The following is a 20,603-nucleotide window of genomic DNA, read 5'->3' as shown; positions in this document are numbered from 1 at the left end:
GGTCTTTGATTTTGGTTTCTCATGGGAGGTGGGGTGTATGTTGGTTGAGGGTTTTGAACATTTTGGCTTTTGTATGAGAGATTTGGATGGAATTTGGTGTTTTCATTGTAATAGTTGGAATAAGGGGTACCACTCTTGTATGCTTGAAAAGCATTTACTTGTTCATTTGTTCCCCTACATTCACTTTGGTCATATCCCAAAGTTTCACAATTCTCACATATCCCACTTGGGATTGATGAAGATGCCGTCATGGCATTAACATGATGCTTTGGTGATTTTGAGGCTTCTTCAAGTCTAGCCATAGCTTTTTCAAACTTCAAATTGATGGTATCAATGTGAGCACTAAGTTGAGCACCCAATTGAGTAATGGAGTCCACTTCATGCTTTCCTCCTCTAGTAGCCTTGCGAGGTCTACTATATTGTGAGTTATGGACCGCCATTTCCTCAATCTTGTTCCAAGTTTGATTGTCATCAACTTCGGTGAACATTCCATTTGATCCCATGTTGAGAATGTTTCTTGAGTCTTCATAAAGACCGTTCCAAAATTGTTGTACCAAGAACCACTCGCTAAGTCCATGATGAGGACATGAGCGACAAATTCCTTTGAACCGCTCCCAAGCTTCATACAAAGATTCTTCATCTCTTTGCTTAAAGCCCGTAATTTGAGCTCTTAGCATGTTAGTCTTTTCCGGTGGATAGAACTTTTTGTAGAAAGCTAGAGCCAACTTCTTCCAAGAATCAATTCCGAGAGTAGCCTTATCAAGGCCTTTCAACCATTGTTTCGCGGTGCCAATTAGAGAAAATGGAAATAAGACCCATCGAATTTGGTCTTGAGTTACACCGGTTTGAGAAATCGCATCACAATAGTCACAAAAAGTCTCCATATGAGAATGAGGGTCTTCACTAGGCATCCCCCCGAATTGGCTTCTTTCGACTAATTGGATAAATGCGGATTTGGCAATAAAATTTCCGGTTAGATGTTGTGGTGTGGGAGTACCATTGGGTAAGTTCTCCTCGGTGGGTACGGAATGTGATGAAAATTTAGGCATTGTGGGTTGATTTTGTGTTGGATTTTGTGTTGGGTTCTCCTCACCTTCTCTTGCAAAAGGGTTGATGAACTCAATAGTATTTGGTTGAATATCTACAACCTCACCGATACCTTTCAAAGTTCTCCTAGCAAGTCTTCTATTGGTTGTCAAAGTCCTTTCAATTTCGTGATCAAAGGGTAACAAGTTACCTTGTGACCTTCTAGACATGCAAAATATCAAACAACTCGAAAATAATTAGAACAAACCTTGAGGAGTTTTACTTCCCCAAGGCAAAGAAAGACACACCTAATAACAATACAAGAAAATCTAAATCAAGTTAACACCGTCCCCGGCAACGGCGCCATTTTTGGTCGTGATCCCTTATGAGGGGTTTAGTTTTCAGTACTTGTCGTTAGGAGCACCTAGACCAAAACACAATTTATAACTTCACAAACAACTCTACAATTAGTAAAGAGGCAAGTAAAGGTCGGATCCCAAGGGACGGGAATTGAGATGAGATTTTCTATTGCAACTAGTGGTGTCTAAGGGTGTCACAATTTGGGGTTTGAAGTAGAAGATCACTAAACTAAATAGCAATGAAAGTAAACAAGCAAGATGAATTAAAAGGGATTTAAACAATTGATAAAAAGCACTAGGGTGTCATGGGGTCATAGGGGATTCATGGGAATTGATCATACAAACATATTCTCAAATTATAAGCAAGCAATTATTGTTGTGATGGATTGAGTTGGTTTATATCTTACAATCCTAGGAAAGTTTGGGTCCCGGAGCCGAATCAATTAGATTGTACAACACCTACAAGTCGACTTAATCTTCCCTACTCAACAATATGCATGGTTTAATGAGACTCGAGTTGGTTTATATCTTACAAGTCTCATTGAAAAGATAGGTGATGGGTAAAAAATGCAAGGATTCATAGGCTCACATTTCATCAAACATAACATGTGCATAAGTTGAGATCACAACAAGCAAGCAAATAAATTATGAAAACATATTAAATTAAGCACGAATCATTCCCCATGTTGGTTTCCCCTAATTACCCATTAACCCTAGCTAAGGAAACTACTCACTCATTATCATGTTGAACATGCTAGCAAGGTTGTCAATCATACTAACAAAGTGAAACATGATGAATAAATGAAAGTGATTAACAATAATTAAAAAGGGATTAAGAGAATTATACCTACTAATGATTCCAATAATAAAGCAAAGAATAAAAGAAGTACTTGATGCTTGATTGGAAGGTTGTCAATCTCCCAATAATAACCCAAATAATCTTCAATTACCCAAAATAAAGGATGAACAAGAGAGAGATTAAGGAAATAAAACTTGTATTAAAACTTGATTAAATGTTGATTACAAGATTAAAGAGAGATTTGATTGATATTAACTACACTAAAGATTGCTAAGAAGAACATGCTCTTCTAATTAGACTAATGGGGTATTTATAGTGGGGATTAGGTACATAAATTAGGGTTTGCTAAGGGCTTAAATGACGATTAAGTCCTTGAGGAATCGCCGGTCTCTAGGGAGACTCCGGTCTCTTTTTCGCCGGTCTTAGAAAAAGATGCGCATCCTTCCTTGAAGCTTGTAGAAGACGAAATAACTGTCTCGGAATCCGGGCGTTTTTGGCACGGGACGGGCGGATTTGGGTGCTCCTGGACGGGCGTCCAGAAGGTGAAGACGGGCGGATTTGGGTGGTTTTGGCCGAGCGTCCAACTGAGGAAGACGCTCGGATTGTAGGTCTTGGACGGGCGTCTTCAGGGCAATCCGCACGGATTGTCAAACAATTTCATTCCTTCTTCTTTTCTTCCTTTTTCTTCATAGAATCCTTGAGGATTTCCTCGGGGATGCAAGAATCTTTTCTCATCATTGCCCATCTACTATAGTATGTATAAAGGCCTTCTAATCTTGTCTCTCCTTGATGCTTGGTCATTGAATTCAATCAATTTAGCCTCATTTTGCCATGAAAATGCAAGGTTTGCACTCCTTTCCTACCAAGGACACAAAACCTCAAAGAATATGCAAAACAAAGAACTAAAGACAATAAATGACCCAAATATGCACTAAAAAGCATGGGAACAAGGCTAATTCTGGGACTAAATGTGCTTAAATTATGGTCACATCACTTTATTTTGTAAAGCCATTTGCACTGTAGAGGTTTTACCTTATTAGGTAAATCAACAAAATCCCATACGTCATTCTCATACATGGAGTCCATCTCGGATTGCATGGCTTCAAGCCATAGCTTTGAGTCGGAACAGGCCATGACACCTTTATAGGTAGTGGGTTCATTACTCTCTAGGAGCAAAACGTCATTTTCCTCGACCATACCAATGTATCTGTCTAGAGGATTAGAGACTCTACCCGACCTCCTAGGTTCCTGAGGAATGTTAACCGTATCATCAGTTGAAGGAACAACTTCCTCCATCTGTTCCTCGGTTGTTGGTTCTTGAATCTCCGACAGCTCGAAGGTTCTATTACTTGACTTGTTCTCGAGAAATTCTTTCTCTAAGAGCTTTGCACTAGCCGCAACAAAAACTCGATGTTCGGTAGGCGAATAGAAGTAATGACCAAACATTCCTTTGGATAACCAATAAAGTATGTCTTGACCGATCGCGGGCCGAGCTTATCCTCATGTCTCCACTTGACATAAGCCTCGCAGCCCCAAACCCGAATAAAGGACAAGTTAGGGACCGTTCCCTTCCACATTTCATATGGAGTCTTGTCGACTGACTTTAGACGGACTTGGTTAAGTATAAGAGCAAATGACAAAAGAGCAAAACCCCATAATGAATCGGGTACTACCGTGTGACTCATCATGGATCGAACCATATCAAGTAGTGTTCGATTTCTCCGTTCGGACACACCATTTAATTGAGGTGTTCCAGTGGAGTCAATCAGTAAAACGATTCCACAGTCTTTAAGGTGTTGATCAAACTCATTTGAAAGATATTCGCCACCCCGATCTGAACGGAGTGCTTTAACCTTTCTTCCCAGTTGGTTCTCAACCTTATTTTGGTATTCCTTGAATTTTTTAAAGGACTCACTTTTATACTTCATTAAGTAGACATATCCGTATCTACTCAAATCGTCCGTGAAAGTGATAAAATATCTATAGCCATCTCTAGCGGTAATTGACATAGGTCCACATACATTAGTATGTATGAGTCCTAATAGGTCACTAGCGCGCATTCCAACACCTTTGAAGGAAATTCGAGTCATTTTGCCGATAAGACATGATTCACACGTGCCAAATGTAGAAAAATCGAATGCGGGAATAGTCCCATTCTCGACGAGTTTCTTTACACGTTTTCATTTATGTGTCCCATTCGACAATGCCATAGATAAGTTTGATCTTTGTCACCAACCTTCAATTTCTTATTATTCACGTGTAATATATCTGTGGTTTGATCTAAGATGTAAATTTCATTCATGGAAACAGCTTTGCCATAAACCATTTCATTAAAACAGAAAATATAGCTATTATCCTTTATTGAAAATGAAAAACCGTCTTTATCAAGTACGGAAACAGAAATAATGTTCTTAGACAAACTGGGTACATAGTAACAGTTATATAAATATAACTCAAAACCACTTGGGAGTTGGATTACGTATGTTCCCTTTGAGACTACAGCAACTCTAGCTCCATTCCTGACTCGCAGGTCCACATCACCCTTTGCGAGAGGTGTGATGTTTTTTAGGCCCTGCAAATGATTACACAGATGAGCACCACAACCAGTATCAAGTACCCAAGTTCCGAAACTTGCATGGTTAATCTCAATCATATGAATATAAGATGACATACCAACATGAGTGACGCAGCCTGCTTTTATATCCTCACGGTACACGGGACAGTTCCTCCTCCAATGTCCAGTCTTGTGACAATGGTGGCACTCAATGTCACCGCCCTTGCTCTTTGCCTTGCCTTGTGAGCCACTAGTCTCACCAGGCCCACTCTTACCATTTCCTGACTTTTTAAACTTTGACTTTCCTACAGTTAGGTCGCCATGAGCCTTGCCCTTACCCTTATTCTTGTTGGAAATCATGAGAACATCTTGTTGCATGCTCCCACTCAATTTCATATCCTTCTCGGTCTGTACGAGAAGTGAGTGTAGCTCATGAGGACTTTTCTTCATGTCATTCATGTAGTAATTTGCCCTGAAAAGGGCAAAACCATCATGAAGTGAATGAAGCATACGATCAATGACTATGCTCTCACTGATTTTGCAATCAAGTGCCTCCAGCTTCTCGACATTCTCAATCATGTTAAGAATGTGTGGGCTAACCGGTTGGCCCTTCTGGAGTTTCGCATCAAAGAAGCGACAGGTATGCTCATAAGTAACGATTCTCGGTGCTTTTGAGAACTCATTAGTGAGCGTGGTGAAAATCTTGTTTGCACCTTGGGCAATGAAGCGTCTTTGCAAATTGGTTTCCATTGCAAAAATGAGTACGTTCTTTATCGCACCCGCTTCCATAACGAAGTCACTATAAGCAATTGACTCGTTAGCTCTTGCATTGGGGCCTGGGTTTGGCGGTATTGGCTCAGTTAGGTACTTGAGCTTACCGTCGAATGGCGATTCCGTAATGATGCCTCCCAGTCCGCAAAGTTGGACCCATCATTATTCAGTCGTGTGAACTGATTCATGTGGTCCATGAAAGCTTTTAGCCAGGACTCGTGTCCAAGTGTGGCACTTGGCATAGGGATTTCGTTATTTCCAGCCATTTGTTGTAACAATATTATCAATATAAACGAATTCTACACTGCGAAAAGAAGAATAAAATATAATAAGCATACTCATTGTTATGATTTAAGTCTAATGCAATACTGTTATAACGCGAAGACTCAAGCATTTATACAATTGACCTCCCTTAAGAATTATATAAATGATCCCAAGACTTAATTCTCTGTAAATTGATAAGCCAACCTTTTGGCTAATTCTACTGTTAGAATTCTTGGTCGATAAATTTCTGTAAATTCTATCTTTAGTGCATCATAATCACGAGAAACTCTTCGGATTATAATGTTGAGGTAAACTAAGTCAACACAAACTACTTACCCAACGTAGAAGAGGTCATATGGAGAGTAAGGTCCTATATGCCTACCGACGAAGAAGGGATTCATAGCTGTTTGGCCTATAAAGACTAGTCTCAATTTCAGTTTTAGAGGAAGATCCCATCAACTTTATTTTAATTCATTTTAAGTGAACTAATATCTAGCATGCGAGAATGAATAAACTAAGATGATGGCTTAAAATTGTGTGACATCTGTATGTCAATGAAAACTAACATCCAAACTATATGAGTCAATTTTCATGCATTTTAGTAGGTGGTTTGGTTTAGGCGGAATATGATGCACTAACTATCATGTGAATGAAAAGCAATAAGAATGGAAAAACGTAAAACAAAAACAAAGTCCTAGTGTGGCCTATCTACCAAAATGAACATAAATACAACTTTGGAATCCTTCCTAGGACCCGAGAAGCTTGTCTTGATGTTCCATCTTGGTCCAAGTAGCGGGAGTGAGCAGTCCAATCTCCATCTTTAGTCTTCTCAAAATTACAATTTAAAAATTACATAATAAACCTATTTACATTCTAATTTCAAAACCATAATACTTAAAGAAAACCAAAAGGAGATACGACATCTCAAAATTACATTAAAATTATATTTCCATCATTACGAAAACATAATTAACTAAGGCCACACTAGGTATTACAAATTACAACCGATTGCAAAAATACGTAAATTAAACCATTCAACAAAACATTCAACTAAATAAAATGCATCAACTATAAATTAAACATTCAAGACATAATTCCTTAATTATGTGACAATTCCTCAATTACTCACAATAATTTTAATGTTAATACATATTAATCTTGTAATATGAATTAATCCAACATTATTTTAAACCTCTTTAAAATAATTAGGTATCTTTAATTTGTGAACCTTTTCACAACAATTATTATACATTATAGATAATAATGTATAATCAATATTGGCCAAAACAAAAAAATTTCAATGCCCTCGGCATTTCCACAAAAACGAAAAAAACAGAAATATTTTTTCTTTTGTCTCGGCAAATCTGAAAAAAAAACAGTTTTCCTTTTTTTTTCTTGCGGCATTATGCCCTAAAATCAAAAACATATTTTTTTTTTCTTTCCGAAAACAACTCATTTGTTATGAACAATTGTTTAATGTTGCTATTATAACAAGATTGGCATAATCATCTTTTTAATTTAAACATATATTCAAACTAGATGATTCAATTTAACCTATTAAAATGAATATCTAAATCATGATTAAACCGATCATCACAATTGATTTGAACATTTGTTAAATTAACTTGTATGCCAAAAACTATATAGCAAAAACGATTGAACAATATCAAACAATTTCCATTTACATTTCAATTTAATCCTAATTAAATCAAAACATCTACAAATTTATCATATTATCATCTTAACTAATTAAAACAACAATATGAAAAAATAAAAATGGAAACAAGAACATCAAAACCGAAAAAAAACAACTCGACACAAAAAAAAAAAAATGATTCGGCAAAAAAAAAAAATTTCGGCCGATTGCCTTTTTTTTTTTTTTTTTTTCTTTTCAAAAATTTATGTTTCAATACATTTATGAAAATCATACAAAATAATTTCGTGGCCTATGCTCTGATACCAGTTGTAGAAAATATCGGTATACATCCCCTATAAATTTTAGGATTATAACGAAATTATAATAATGAAATACGAGTTATAAATAAAATTACATAAACACAAGAATAAAGATATGAATCAACCTTTAGTCCTAGCAAATTTGGCCTAAGAACAATATCGAAATCGATATTCTCCTAATTGTTGCACCCAAAATGTTATGAGAAATGCCCTTGTTCTTGCTAGAATAGATCCCCAAAAGTTGTTAATTATTTTTAGGGTTTTGTTTGTGTGATGAGAGAAAATTAGGTCAAAAGGAATGAGAGAATTGGTCTCTCTTTTTCCCTCTTGTAACCGTGCAAATGGGAGTAATTGGAGGAAGATTTTTCTTCCTCTTTTTACTCTTATTTCGGTTTTCTCACCAACCACCAAAATCAAGAAAAATATCTTCTTATTTTAGGCTGGTTTATGTAACGTATAAAATGTGTATTTTATTTCAATTGTCATATTTATGTCGACATGTATTAATAAGTCTACACACAACAGTTTGTAGTCGATTTATTAATACCGGTCTGTCAACATTTTATTATGACAATTCCGCATAATATATACATTAACTATAAATATCGCATATTTATAGCTCGCTAATTAAATATAATCAATATTACGTTTAATTACGAATTAACATCTTAATTCGTTTAAGCTAACATTATATACATTAATTAAATATAACAGTTTATATTCAATTTACGAATTTAACAATTAATTCGTCTCAGCTGGTATTATTTAATTGTATTAAATAATCGTCTCATCATCACTTTGACTAACTGTTTAGTCAAATACATGGACTAACCTTTTAGTCAGGCATCAATGTGATTATATTTTCATACAATCACATCTCTCATACACATCCTTTAGGTGTGACTTTTAGGGACCAGTTGATCACCGCCATCAGTATGATAATAACGTCAAACTTCTAGCAAGCCAACCGTTATTAAGTAAACGTTAATCAACTGATAAAATACTAAGTATACCCTTGTGAACCTATAAGAGATTTATATACGTTATCACACTAACTGTGGAGGACACAAGCTCCAACAATCCTTGCCTTTAAACTTATGATCCTTCTATATACTCTTTATTCCTACATCCTGGGTCATCATTCTTGCCTTCCTCTTCATACTAGTCCATCCAATATCATCAAAAAGCTTCCAAATATGCACGAGAGACGGGAATTTCCGCCTAATTATCTTCCTTCCTACAAAACATACGAAATGTACTAGGAAAGCAAAATAGAAAGCATTTGACGGATAAAATGGCTATGGAATGTTATAATAGTATGCAAAATAGGCTCAATTAGGGGACTAAATGTGTGCAAATAATGTTCACATCAAATATCCCCAAACCGAACCTTTACTCGTCCCGAGTAAAGAGGTGAGACAATTAGCGGGTCTCACTCCGCCCCTTCAACTCACAACAAGATAACCATGAGGTAGGATGCCTTCTTGCAAGGCAAGGTGGGTCTTGCCAAAATGGCGACACATCCAAGCATTAAAGCACACAAAATCAAGTAATGGATGCATCTACAAAAGAATAGCCACTTTCCTCATCTAAGTGGCGGAAATTATCTAAAGGGGAAGCAATTCAAGGGTACACATTCCATTATAGATATAGTTTCTTCAAACTACTAAGCCTAGAAGGATACCAATAAATCACCTCAAAGTTGTGTCAAGCTAGGGTACCTTTGTCCTCAATCGTTAAATGCTTTTGTCAAGAATAGACTCCCTATGGTGTTAGAAACACTGGAAGATCGCGGAATTCCCCTTCTTACCTAGACAAGAAGAAGGGTTGTCCCCTCTCTACCATGCACAAAAACGGATACGATGGATAAAGGGATCAATAGTATTTTGAGTTTCATGTGGGAGTTTGCTTTTGTTGTTGTTGTTTTTTTTCCCGATTTCTTGTGGCATTTGACATTTTGAGAACATTTCTTTTGCCATTTCTTTTGCCATTTCTTTTCATGTTTGGCATTTCAATACTTGACAACTTTCAACTTTTTGCATTTTCTTTTGAACATTTTCAAAGCTACCCCATTTGTAGTGAGGGTGCTTTATATTTGAAGCATAGGAGTTTTCATTTTTGTTCCTCTTTTCTTTTGATGCAATTGCAAACTTTTTCTTTTCTTTTCTTTTCTTTTCTTGAACTCAAATTTTTGAACAATTTTTGTGCCCATTCCCTTTGATGACAAAAATATGGTAGAATTTGGATGAATGATGGTTGCATGGTTTCAAGGGTTACCTTGGAATAAACGGTAGCCAAGGAGTTATCACACCACAAGGTACTCTTGACTAGGCCTTAATCCATGGGTCAAAGGATACTAGCATGACACATCCTAGGGTGTTTTACAAGTATTCTAACAAGTAAAGTCTTAAGAAGAAAAAGTATCTACAAGGGCCTTATATACACTTGTCAAGTTTCCCAAATAGATGCTTTCACAAAGTTTTTCCTAAATGCAACTATATGCCATGATGCAACTAACATTTATACATCCTAATGCATATGATTCTACCAACTAGTATGCCAAATAATCTAAATGCAAGTCCTAGATTCACATTGTTTATACTGCATCAATCAAAATAAAGCCACATAGTCATTAACATAGACAGGAAAAAGGAGATTAGAAAGATCATACCATGCGGTCTTCAATATCCTCATGTCTCGGATGTGGCATAGTCGATCAGTGTGAAAAAGGATAAACAAACAAGCAAACAAACAAGTATATACAATATATACAATACTAGACTATAAAGGAATGAACATGTTTTTGGATTTTTGAATTTTTGAATTTTTTATGGTTTTCGATTTTATGAAATTAAAAAGACATATTTTTGTGATTTTTCGGAATTTTTCAATTTTTATGCATTTTTGGAATGTAAATTCCCATCCCCCACTTTATTTTGGACATTGTCCTCAATGTACATGTAGGAGTAGGAATAAAAAGGAAATACATGTTTTTGGGTTTTTGAATTTTTTGAAATAAAGTACAAATGCAATGATATGATATGAATGAATGCATGCTCTAAATAAATGCATTTCTATATGAGATATATAACAAATGAATGCAATCTAAACTATATTATATGATGCATGATTTCTAGTAAACTATGGTCACCTATGATCAAACCTCCCCAAACCGATTTAAACACTATTTCTAGTGTAGAAAAGAATAGGATTGGTCATTAGTAACTATGCATGAATTCTAGTCTATATGCAACTATCTACATGGGGTATATCACAATGCAACCTACACTTTATGAAAATGTAATATGAAATATAATACAAGTGCACGTGAAGGCTAAACTAAATGCAATGCACTATACAAACGAGAGAGGGATAGAAGAGTATCATACAAATGGAGGTGGTGAGGTAGGTATCTCTCACTCGTCATCATCATCTTGGTGGTAGCCATACCTACTAGAGCTTCCTCCTTGGTCATACCCTCCTCCTTGACCAGAGTATTCTCCACCTTGACCATCAAAGTTCCCGGCTTGGTTTCCTTGATTAGGGAACAAAAGATGTGGTTGAGCCCAAGATGGTCGGGGGCCATTAGGGTCGATATACCCTTGTTGTGCCATTTGGTAGTACTGAGGATAAAGGGCCATGTAGTTATCGACCCTCCCTTCATGCACCCCAAGATCAACTCTATTCATAAGTTTCATCAAGTCATGAATACCCGGAGCATCGGGGATTTGTGGTGTGAATGGCGTATGAGGAGTAGGGTACGGTGGGATAGGCACATAAGATGGTGGGGGAATGGGCCTTGCCGGTATCCCACGAGGTTGCGGAGGTTGGCGAGGCACTTCTTCTCTTTGAGGGGGGGTTGGCGAGGATTTGGATGTCGAGAAGGTAGCTCGGCCTAGGCGAATACGGGCTCAACCTTGGGTCGGTACCGGGTATATTCCACCCCGAAAGAACAATATAGGTGCACCCTTTTGTGAACCATTCTACACTCCCATTTTGAGTGTAGGCACACCACCGGTGGTGGTTGAAGACGGCGTCCTCATCAATCAAAGTACTACCCTCAAGAGGTGTATAAGTCCCATGGGTGTTGAACCCGGGACAAAGGTATTTGCAAAGATAGTAATTAGACCTCCCATCACGAAGGTCTTAAGTTGGGTGTTCCCTTGAGAGAAATCATAGAATCTCGTAAGCATCTCAAGGGGGGTATTGAAGTTGTACCTCCTTGTCCCCCGGACATTTAGATAGGACTCAAGGAATGTCAAATCGAGGAGAGTGCACCTATCTTGCTCATATCTCCCATTAATTGTGCCGGCTACGAAATGTTCGGTGATCTGAATCACCGGGTGTTGAATAGCAAAGGTGTAGCATTGTTTTTGGTGAATGAAATCCCTCCCGGAAATAGCCTTCCATACTAGGTCCACATCAAAATCGGAGGGTTTGTTGATGTTGTTTGTTGGTACAATAAGACCAAAAATTTGAGCAAATTGGTCAAGTGATAGGCTATGGTCAATGTTGCACAACCGAAACTCCATACCAACATTCACCCTCGTGTTCGAAACAATACGAAGGCTACTCAAAAATTCCAAGGTGAGGCTAAGGTACGTCTCTTCATGGGCATGGAATAATTTCCCTATCCCTAGACCGTCAAAGAACATTTCGGTCTGGTACCTTATCCCTAGGGTTTCTAACACCCTAGTATCAATAAACTGAGTCGGTTCGTAATGCTTACCTAGCAACTTGACGAACTTGGTACGGTGGGCATCAGATGTGAAGAGTACCTCCGAAAAGTACTCAAGTTGCTCAACCCCTCCTCTTATCACGGGATGAAAGTTTCTTGGTACCATCATTTGTTGAGGGGATGAAGAAGATGAGCCCTTGCGTTTCTTGGTAGCGGCTTCAGCAAGCTTCTTGGCTTTTCCCTTGAGGTTCATGATTTTCAATTTGGGAAAGTTAGGGTTTTGTTGGTTTTTCTTGAGAAGGGAGTGTTTTGGGGATGAAGATGAGTGGATTTTGTTTAGATAAGATGAGGAAATGAGGGATGATGGGGGTATTTTTATAGAAAAAGGGGTGGGACGAGCGGCTTCGAGTCGGGCTTGGGCGGATAATCTGAGGAAAACGCAGGAATCTGAGCGTCTTCATGTACGGGACGAGCGTCTTCTTCAGGCGGTCCGAGCGTCGAAAGGAAAATCCGCTCGGATTTCGTTACAGGATCTTGCCTCTTCTGGGAGGAACAAAAGACGAGCGTCCTCGCTTTGGGACGAGCGACTAAAATGGGACGGGCGTCCTCTTTAGAATCCGCTCGGATTCTAGTTCAGTCCCTAAATTTTCTTCAGGTATCAAGCAGGACGAGCGTCCAACTTGGAATACGAGCGTCTTTCTCAGTGATACTGTCGTTTCGTACCAAAAATAAAATACCTAAGTACAACTAACAGAAGTCAGCGGTAAGTAGGGTCGATCTCCACAGGGAGGCGGTGTACTATCTACTTGTCTATTTATCTGTCTAATGTCACAATGCTGGGGGTTTGATTGATTTGGACTAGCTAAACTACTGAAGCTAAAGGCAAGAGAAAAGGGATAAAGGAGATTAACAATAAGAGAAAGGAAATATGCTAGGAGTCGGTCCACCGTGGTAGCTATACTATCGGGTATACTGAGGCGATTAAACTATTGATAAGAAGAGCTATGGTCGTCGCCTTTCGGTCCTTAAACCGCCCTAGGGTCTCCTAACTTAGCTTTCGCCCTAATTAGGTATCACCTATTGTAATTAAGCAAGCCTTCCCTTCCAATCTTTCGATCCAGGTCGGGGTTAACTAGATAAATTGGTCTCCTGTATGCATTCATTCAACCTGATAACAATTAAATTGCCTAATACAATTCTTATCGCAAGACTAATCTATTCAAGTCAATTAAAACATGTTACTACCACGGCTTCCCTAATCCTAACATACTAAGGGGAATTAGCTAGACATGATTAAAGGGAAAACAAGAAATAAAGGGAGAACAATAATCATAAGCATAAATTAAAGAGGAAAAGAAAGGGAAAGAATTAATTACTAAAATAGATCCGGAAGAAAGAATAGTAGCAAAGTAACAGTAACAGTGTATGTGGGATGATAAGAGAGGAGAAGAGAAGAAAAGAGAGTAAAGAAGAGAGTAAAGGAGAGAGTGCAAAATGTCGTCCTCACTTTCCTATTTATAAGAAAATAGGATTTATTAAACCTAATTGACGGAAATAAGCTAAAAAGCCCAACCCATCAGCGAAACCACTCGATCGAGTGATTTAGAACCACTCGATCGAGTAACTAAAGCTTAAACCACTCGATCGAGTGAAATAACCACTCGATCGAGTAACTCAATAAGTGCAACTACTCGATCGAGTAGAAAAGGACTCGATCGAGCAAAATTCTACTCGATCGAGTACTTTCCAGCAACAGTTCTCAGCTTTGCGCACTGAACTTCAAACGGCTGCCATTTCTTCGTTACTTGGCCAAACAGGGTGATTCCGGTGGCATTGGAAAGATAAGAGGACAAGCTTTCATCTCCAATTGGAATCACCTGAATATCTGTTGTAGAACTTGAGATATGGCTCTTCAAATTAGGCACTAGCAATTTGAAGTTCTTCCTTTGCTCGCCAAGTTATCTTTCTTCTTTGCGCATCTCAAAATAGCTACATTCCCGCTCCAAATTCACTCTTCCTCCAAATGCATGCTGAACGGACGGTAAAAGGCTTGATTTCACTATTTTCGGGTTCATTCCTGCAAATAAGACAAAATAAACCAAAGTAGCATATTCGGGGCATTTTGTAGCAATAAACTACGATGAAAGCATAGAAATACGTGCATGAAAAGGCCTAAAAAGACTATATAAAATGCACGTATCAAATCTCCCCAAACCAAACCTTTACTCGTCCCCGAGTAAACTAAATGCAAACTAATGGAACGGAAAAGATAACTCAGAGCTAGCTACAAATGCCCACTTAAGCCAATTTAATGCAAGCAAACTAGCACTTATAGCAAACAGTCAAATGCAAACGAGTTATAAGATGTTTATAATAAAGCTGAACCGTCGACCTTGCAAGACCTTTAATATTGGACTCTCACGGGTCACTCTTCTCTCATGAAGCAAAGGGTGAACATATATATGTAAGAGAGAAAGAAAAATAGTCGCTCACCTAGACTACGACCCACATAAATATGCATGCAACTAATATGATAGACAATTCTAGCTACCGTACACACATTTCAACCAAACGAGGACCGTCACAGCCGAGGGCTTACAAAAATATGGTAAAGTGAGGCAATGGGTAAGAAAAGGCAAAACATTTATGGGAATGTGGAGGTATAGGTGATCAAGCTAGTACCTAAACAAAACCATATATCGACATCCGATTCCAACTCAATTATGAATTAAGCACATGCCCTTCATTTGGCACAAAACTCACCAAACCGAACTGAAAATACTCCTCAATAAATGTAAATAAAGCATAGGAGCAGAAACCGTCAACCAATCATCATCTTTTTTTTTTCCTTTCTATTTCTTTTAACCCTTTTTTTTCGGTTTCTTTTTCTTTTCGAATTCTTTTTTTTTTTTTCTGATTTTTCTTGTCTTTTTTTTTTCTTTTTCACGTTTTTTTTTTCATCATCCTCCCTTTCTTCATAAAATACCAACTCCGAATCAACAGAATATGCGCCAAAGTTTGATACAATAGACAGTATACCGCAGAACAATCTAAACTAGCTTGACAAGACAGGCTAAATTTGGAATGTAGCTCAGGGTCAAAAGGCAAATTTGGCTAATGTGGAGTTAAATGGGTAAAAATGAAAGAAAGGGGAAATTGTAAGCACCTCCCTGCATGTGACACCAACCATTAACCCGAATGTATGAAGGCAAAAAGCAATTGAATTTCATATACGTGCAAATTGATGATACATGTTATGCAAGGAGTAACTACTCACAATCCTACATGAAACCGGTCATAAATGACACCAGTTTATAAGGCTCTAATCCTTAGAAATTATAAGTAGCTTGCCAAAATTTCAGGTCAAGTCTATTCGTTCAGCTAAATTAAACAATAACTCGTAGATATGCAATAAGACAAAGCTAATAAGATTAATAGTTCAATGCAAGGCTTAAGCAAAAAGACAGATATAGTGCAATTTCATCATTGAAATCTACCGTTCCGACTCAACCTATATGCTAAAATAAACGTGAAATTTTTTAAATTTTTTAATTTTTCAATTTTTATGGAATTTTTGAATTTTTAACAAAAATAAACAACAATGCAAACATAAATTAAACGTGATAATTGAAATGCAATGAAAACAAAATGCAGACACAGATATGGATGCATAACCTCCCCAAACCAAACGACTATATAAAATGCACGTATCAAAAATAGGAAGCTTAGGACGTCATTTAAGCTCTCTCCTCGATCTCTCTTTTCTCTCTTCTCTTCTCCCTTTACTCGGTTACTGTACACTGCTACTTTGTTCTTAATTTCCGGATCAATAATTCAGTATTAATTCTTTCCCTTTCTTTTCTTCTTTAATTATTGTTTATGCTTATTGTTATTTCTTTATTTCTCGTTCTTATTATAATTATGTCTAGCTAATTCCTTAGTATGTTAGGATTAGGGAAGCCGTGGTAGCAACATGTTATAATTGACTTGAATAGATTAGCCTTGCGATAAGAATTGTATTAGGCAATTTAATTGTTATCAGGTCGAATGAATGCATGCAGGAGACCAATAAATCCAGTTAACCCCGACCTGGATCGAAAGATTGGAAGGGAAGGCTTGCTTAATTACAATAGGGTATTGTAGTGAGGGTGAAAGCTAAGCTATTTACGTTCTAGGGCGGTTTAAGGACCGAAAGGTGACGACCATAGCTCTTCTTATCAATAGTTTAATCGTCTCAGTATACCCGATAGTATAGCTGCCACGGTAGACCGACTCCTAGCATATTTCCTTTCTCTTATTGTTAATTTCTCGCATTCTTTTCCCTCTTGCCTTAATCTCTTAGTATAGTCAAATCAATCAAAACCCCCATTAGTGACATCAGACAGATAGAATAGACAAGTAGATAGTACACCGCCTCCCTGTGGAGATCAACCCTACTTACCGCTGACTTCTGTTAGTTGTACTTAGGTATTTTATTTTTGGTACGAAACGACAGTATCAAATTTTGGCGCCGTTGCTGGGGAGGCAAATAATAATTTACTTGTTTAATTTTTGTCTGTTTTTAGCCTCAGGGGATTTTTCCCTTGAGGCCGTTCTAATCTTTCTCTTTAAGTGCTGTTTTGATAGGCCTTACAGGTACTACCTAGACAGTTCTAGGTGAAAGATCGTCAAAGGGAAAGCTTGAGTACCTTTGACCCATCACCAAAGTTCTATTATATGGAACAACAGGTGATTTACTGCGGGAGATGTGGTGCTGCTGGGCATGATGCAGTTTCTTGTTTGGCAGAGATTGGCGAAATTTACGCGTTCAAGCAGCGCTGTCGAGCTAGTCAAGCAACGGTAGTTGTGCCGCCACATCCACCCTATCAATGGCCACCGCAACCAGATCCTCCTCATATACAGAAAGAAGGGATTGCGGAGCTGAAATCTTTAGTGCAAGAATATGATAGACGTATGGATGCTCAAATCATTGAGATGCAGTCTGAAATTGCTCGGCTAACAGCTGAGTCGGATAATTGGCAACCAGAAGAGGTGTACTTGACCAAGAGCGGTTTTTCCCATGAAGAACCCGTGTTGCCCAATGCCGAGAATGATTTCTATATTTCGGATGACGAATTTCTATCGTATTTCCGAGTTTATGCGAAGATTTCAGCCAGACAGAGGAATCACTCGATCGAGTGACTTATATTGGTCGATCGAGTGAATTGCCAGAAGAAAGTACTCGATCGAGTGGAATTTCTACTCGATCGAGTGAAGTTCAGGAAGAAATTGGTCGATCGAGTAGCTATTCTGCTCGATCGACTGATTTGGCCATTGGGAGTTTTGATTCGTCATATGGGTTTGATTTAGATGACGATTTTGATGATGATAATGGATACGGTGAATCTCCCCTATTCAAAGCCGAGCTGGATGCACTTGAGGCTGAGATTTACGGGACGAATTCCACTGAGGGCGACGAAAGGACAGCTGAGTCGGTATTTGCTCCTAGCACGGATGAGGTATTACACTCTTTTGTCGATGACTCCATTGAGAGCAACCTACTTGAGGTAATTAGCGGTAATTTTATTATTGTTAATTTTCAAAGTAAGCTACCTCATTTGACTCGTGCTAATTCTTTTAATGCTATACCCCCTCCCACGTGGACGTATAATTTAACTGCCTTTCACCGTACTTGTCATGTCAAAATTGCTAATCTGAATCGAATCCTTAATTTATCGTCTATTGCTCCCGCGCTCCTCTATTTTGTGGACAAATTTAGGAGCTCTCATAGGAAATTTGTACGACTTAAAAAGTTAAACATTTTTATTTCCTATTTTGCTATTCCACTTTGGTGCTACTTATGCTTTTTTGTAGCACATGCGCAGGTTTATGATTTATTGCCGCGCGCTTTGAGCTGTTTTGATTGTGACTAATTATAGAGGCTCGAAGAAAAAGAAGGTCGAGCTGGGACCTGTCTGAAGCTAGCGCTACCCGGGAGGCAACCCGGAGACTTTATTTTACTTTTTACTTCATTTCAGTTGTAATAAATGGTTTTTATACCATAAACTCTCTCAGTATGCTTGTTTAGTTAGTTTGCGGGCTGTTTTTAATTGCATTTTGCAGGAATACATTGAGAATTACTCGATCGAGTAGTTTTTCTACTCGATCGAGCACTTCAGCTGATGGATTCACTCGATCGAGTGATTAATTTACTCGATCGACCACCTGCAGATAGAGAACTACTCGATCGACTGCCTTTCTTCTCGATCGAGCAGTTTTTGGATGCCCATTCACTCGTTTGACTCGGATTAGCTTCTTGTGACGGTTTCCCGGGACTTTAGCAACCTCCCATGTTCATGGTCGGTTTGGGGAGGTCCCTTTATTCGCGCATTTTGTGAGTTTTTCCGTATTTACTCTCTTTCTCCTTCAGTTTGCATTTCCTTTCCATGTTTTGGTACAATGGGGGCATTGTACGGTTTGGTTTGGGGAGGTTTTGCATCCATATCTGTGTCTGCATCTTGTTTTTATTGCATTTCTGCTATCACGTTTGATTTATGTATGCATTGTTGTTTATTTTCATAAAAATCAAAAATCTCATAAAAATTAAAAAATTGAAAAAAAATTGAAATTGATAAAATTCAAAAATTTTATGTTTATTTTTGCGTATAGGTTGAGTCGGAACGGTCAATTTCCATGATGAAATTGCACTATATTTGTCTTTTTGCTTAAACCTTGCAATAAACTTTTATCTTTTAGCTTTGTCTTATTGCATATCTACGAGTTAATGTTTAATTTAGCTGAACGAATAGACTTGACCTGAAATTTTGGCAACCTACTTATAATTTCTAAGATTTAGAGCCTTATAAACTGGTGTCATTTGTGACCAGTTTCATGTAGGATTGTGAGTAGTTACTCCTTGCATAACATGTTCATTAATTTGCACGTATATGAAATTCAATTGCTTTTTGCCGTCATACATTCGGGTTAGTGGTTGGTGTCACATGCAGGGAGGTGCTTACAATTTCCCTTTCTTTCATTTTTACCCGTTTAACTCCACATTAGCCAAATTTGCCTGTTGACCCTTAGCTACATTCCAAATTCAGCCTGCCTTGTCAAGCTAGTTTAGATTGTTCTGCGGTATATTGTCTATTGTATCAAGTTTGGCTTGCATCTATTGATTCGGAGTTGGTAACTTATGAAGAAAAGGAGGATGATGAAAAAGACGTGAAAAAGAAGAAAAAAAAAGAGTTGAAAAAAAAGGAATTCGAAAATGAAAAAGAAAAAAAAATTCGAAAAGGAAGAAAAGAAGAAACCGAAAAAAACAGAAAAAGAAAGGAAAAATTTGAAAAAAGAGATGTTGTTTGTTGATTAGTCGGTTTCTACTCCTATGCTTTATTTACATATCTTTTGAGGAGTTAGTTCAGTTTGGTTTGGTGAGATTTTATGCCAAATGAAGGGCATGTGCTTAATTCATAATTGAGTTGGAAATGGATATGTCTCATATGGTTTTGTTTAGGTACTAGCTTGGCCGCCTATACCTCCACATTCCCATAATTGTTTTGCCTTTTCTTACCCATTGCCTCACTTTACCATATTTTTGTAAGCCCTCGGCTGTGACAGGACCTTGTTTGGTTGGAATGTGTGTACGGTAGTTAGAATTGTCTATCATATTAGTTGCATGCATGTTTATGTGGGTCGTAGTCTAGGTGAGTGACTATCTTTCTTTCTCTCTTACATATATATGTTCACCCTTTGCTTCATGAGAGAAGAGTGACCCGTGAGAGTCCGATTTTAAAGGTCTTGCAAGGTCGACGGTTCAGCTTTATTATAGACATCTTACAACTCGTTTGCATTTGACTATTTGCTATAGGTGTTAGTTTGCTGCATTAAATTGGTTTAAGTGGGCATTTGTAGCTAGCTCTGAGTTATCTTTTCCGTTTCTTTAGTTGCATTTAGTTTACTCGAGGACGAGTAAAGGTTTGGTTTGGGGAGATTTGATACGTGCATTTTATATAGTCTTTTTAGCCTATTTTATGCACGTATTTCTAGGCTTTCATCGTAGTTTATGCTACGAAATGCCCCGAATATGCTACTTTGGTTTGTTTTGTCTTATTTGCAGGAATGAACCAGGAAGTAGTGAAATCAAGCCTTTTACCGTCCGCTTAGCATGCATTTGGAGGAAGAGTGAATTTGGAGCGGGAATGTAGCTATTTTGAG

At 37.9% G+C, this 20,603-nt stretch overlaps 1 non-coding gene across 1 annotated transcript; it reads left to right on the top strand.

Annotated features, from left to right (window-relative positions):
* Window positions 1–570: 570 nt before the first annotated feature.
* Window positions 571–677, top strand: LOC141654273 (small nucleolar RNA R71). Its single transcript, XR_012547835.1, has one exon. It is a non-coding gene; the product is annotated as a small nucleolar RNA R71 (small nucleolar RNA).
* Window positions 678–20,603: the final 19,926 nt, after the last annotated feature.

Source organism: Silene latifolia, chromosome 4 (assembly GCF_048544455.1).
Source record: "Silene latifolia isolate original U9 population chromosome 4, ASM4854445v1, whole genome shotgun sequence".
NCBI classification, from domain to species: Eukaryota; Viridiplantae; Streptophyta; class Magnoliopsida; order Caryophyllales; family Caryophyllaceae; genus Silene; species Silene latifolia.
Note: the sequence above shows the minus strand (reverse complement) of the source record. Positions and strands in the feature narration are given on the sequence as shown.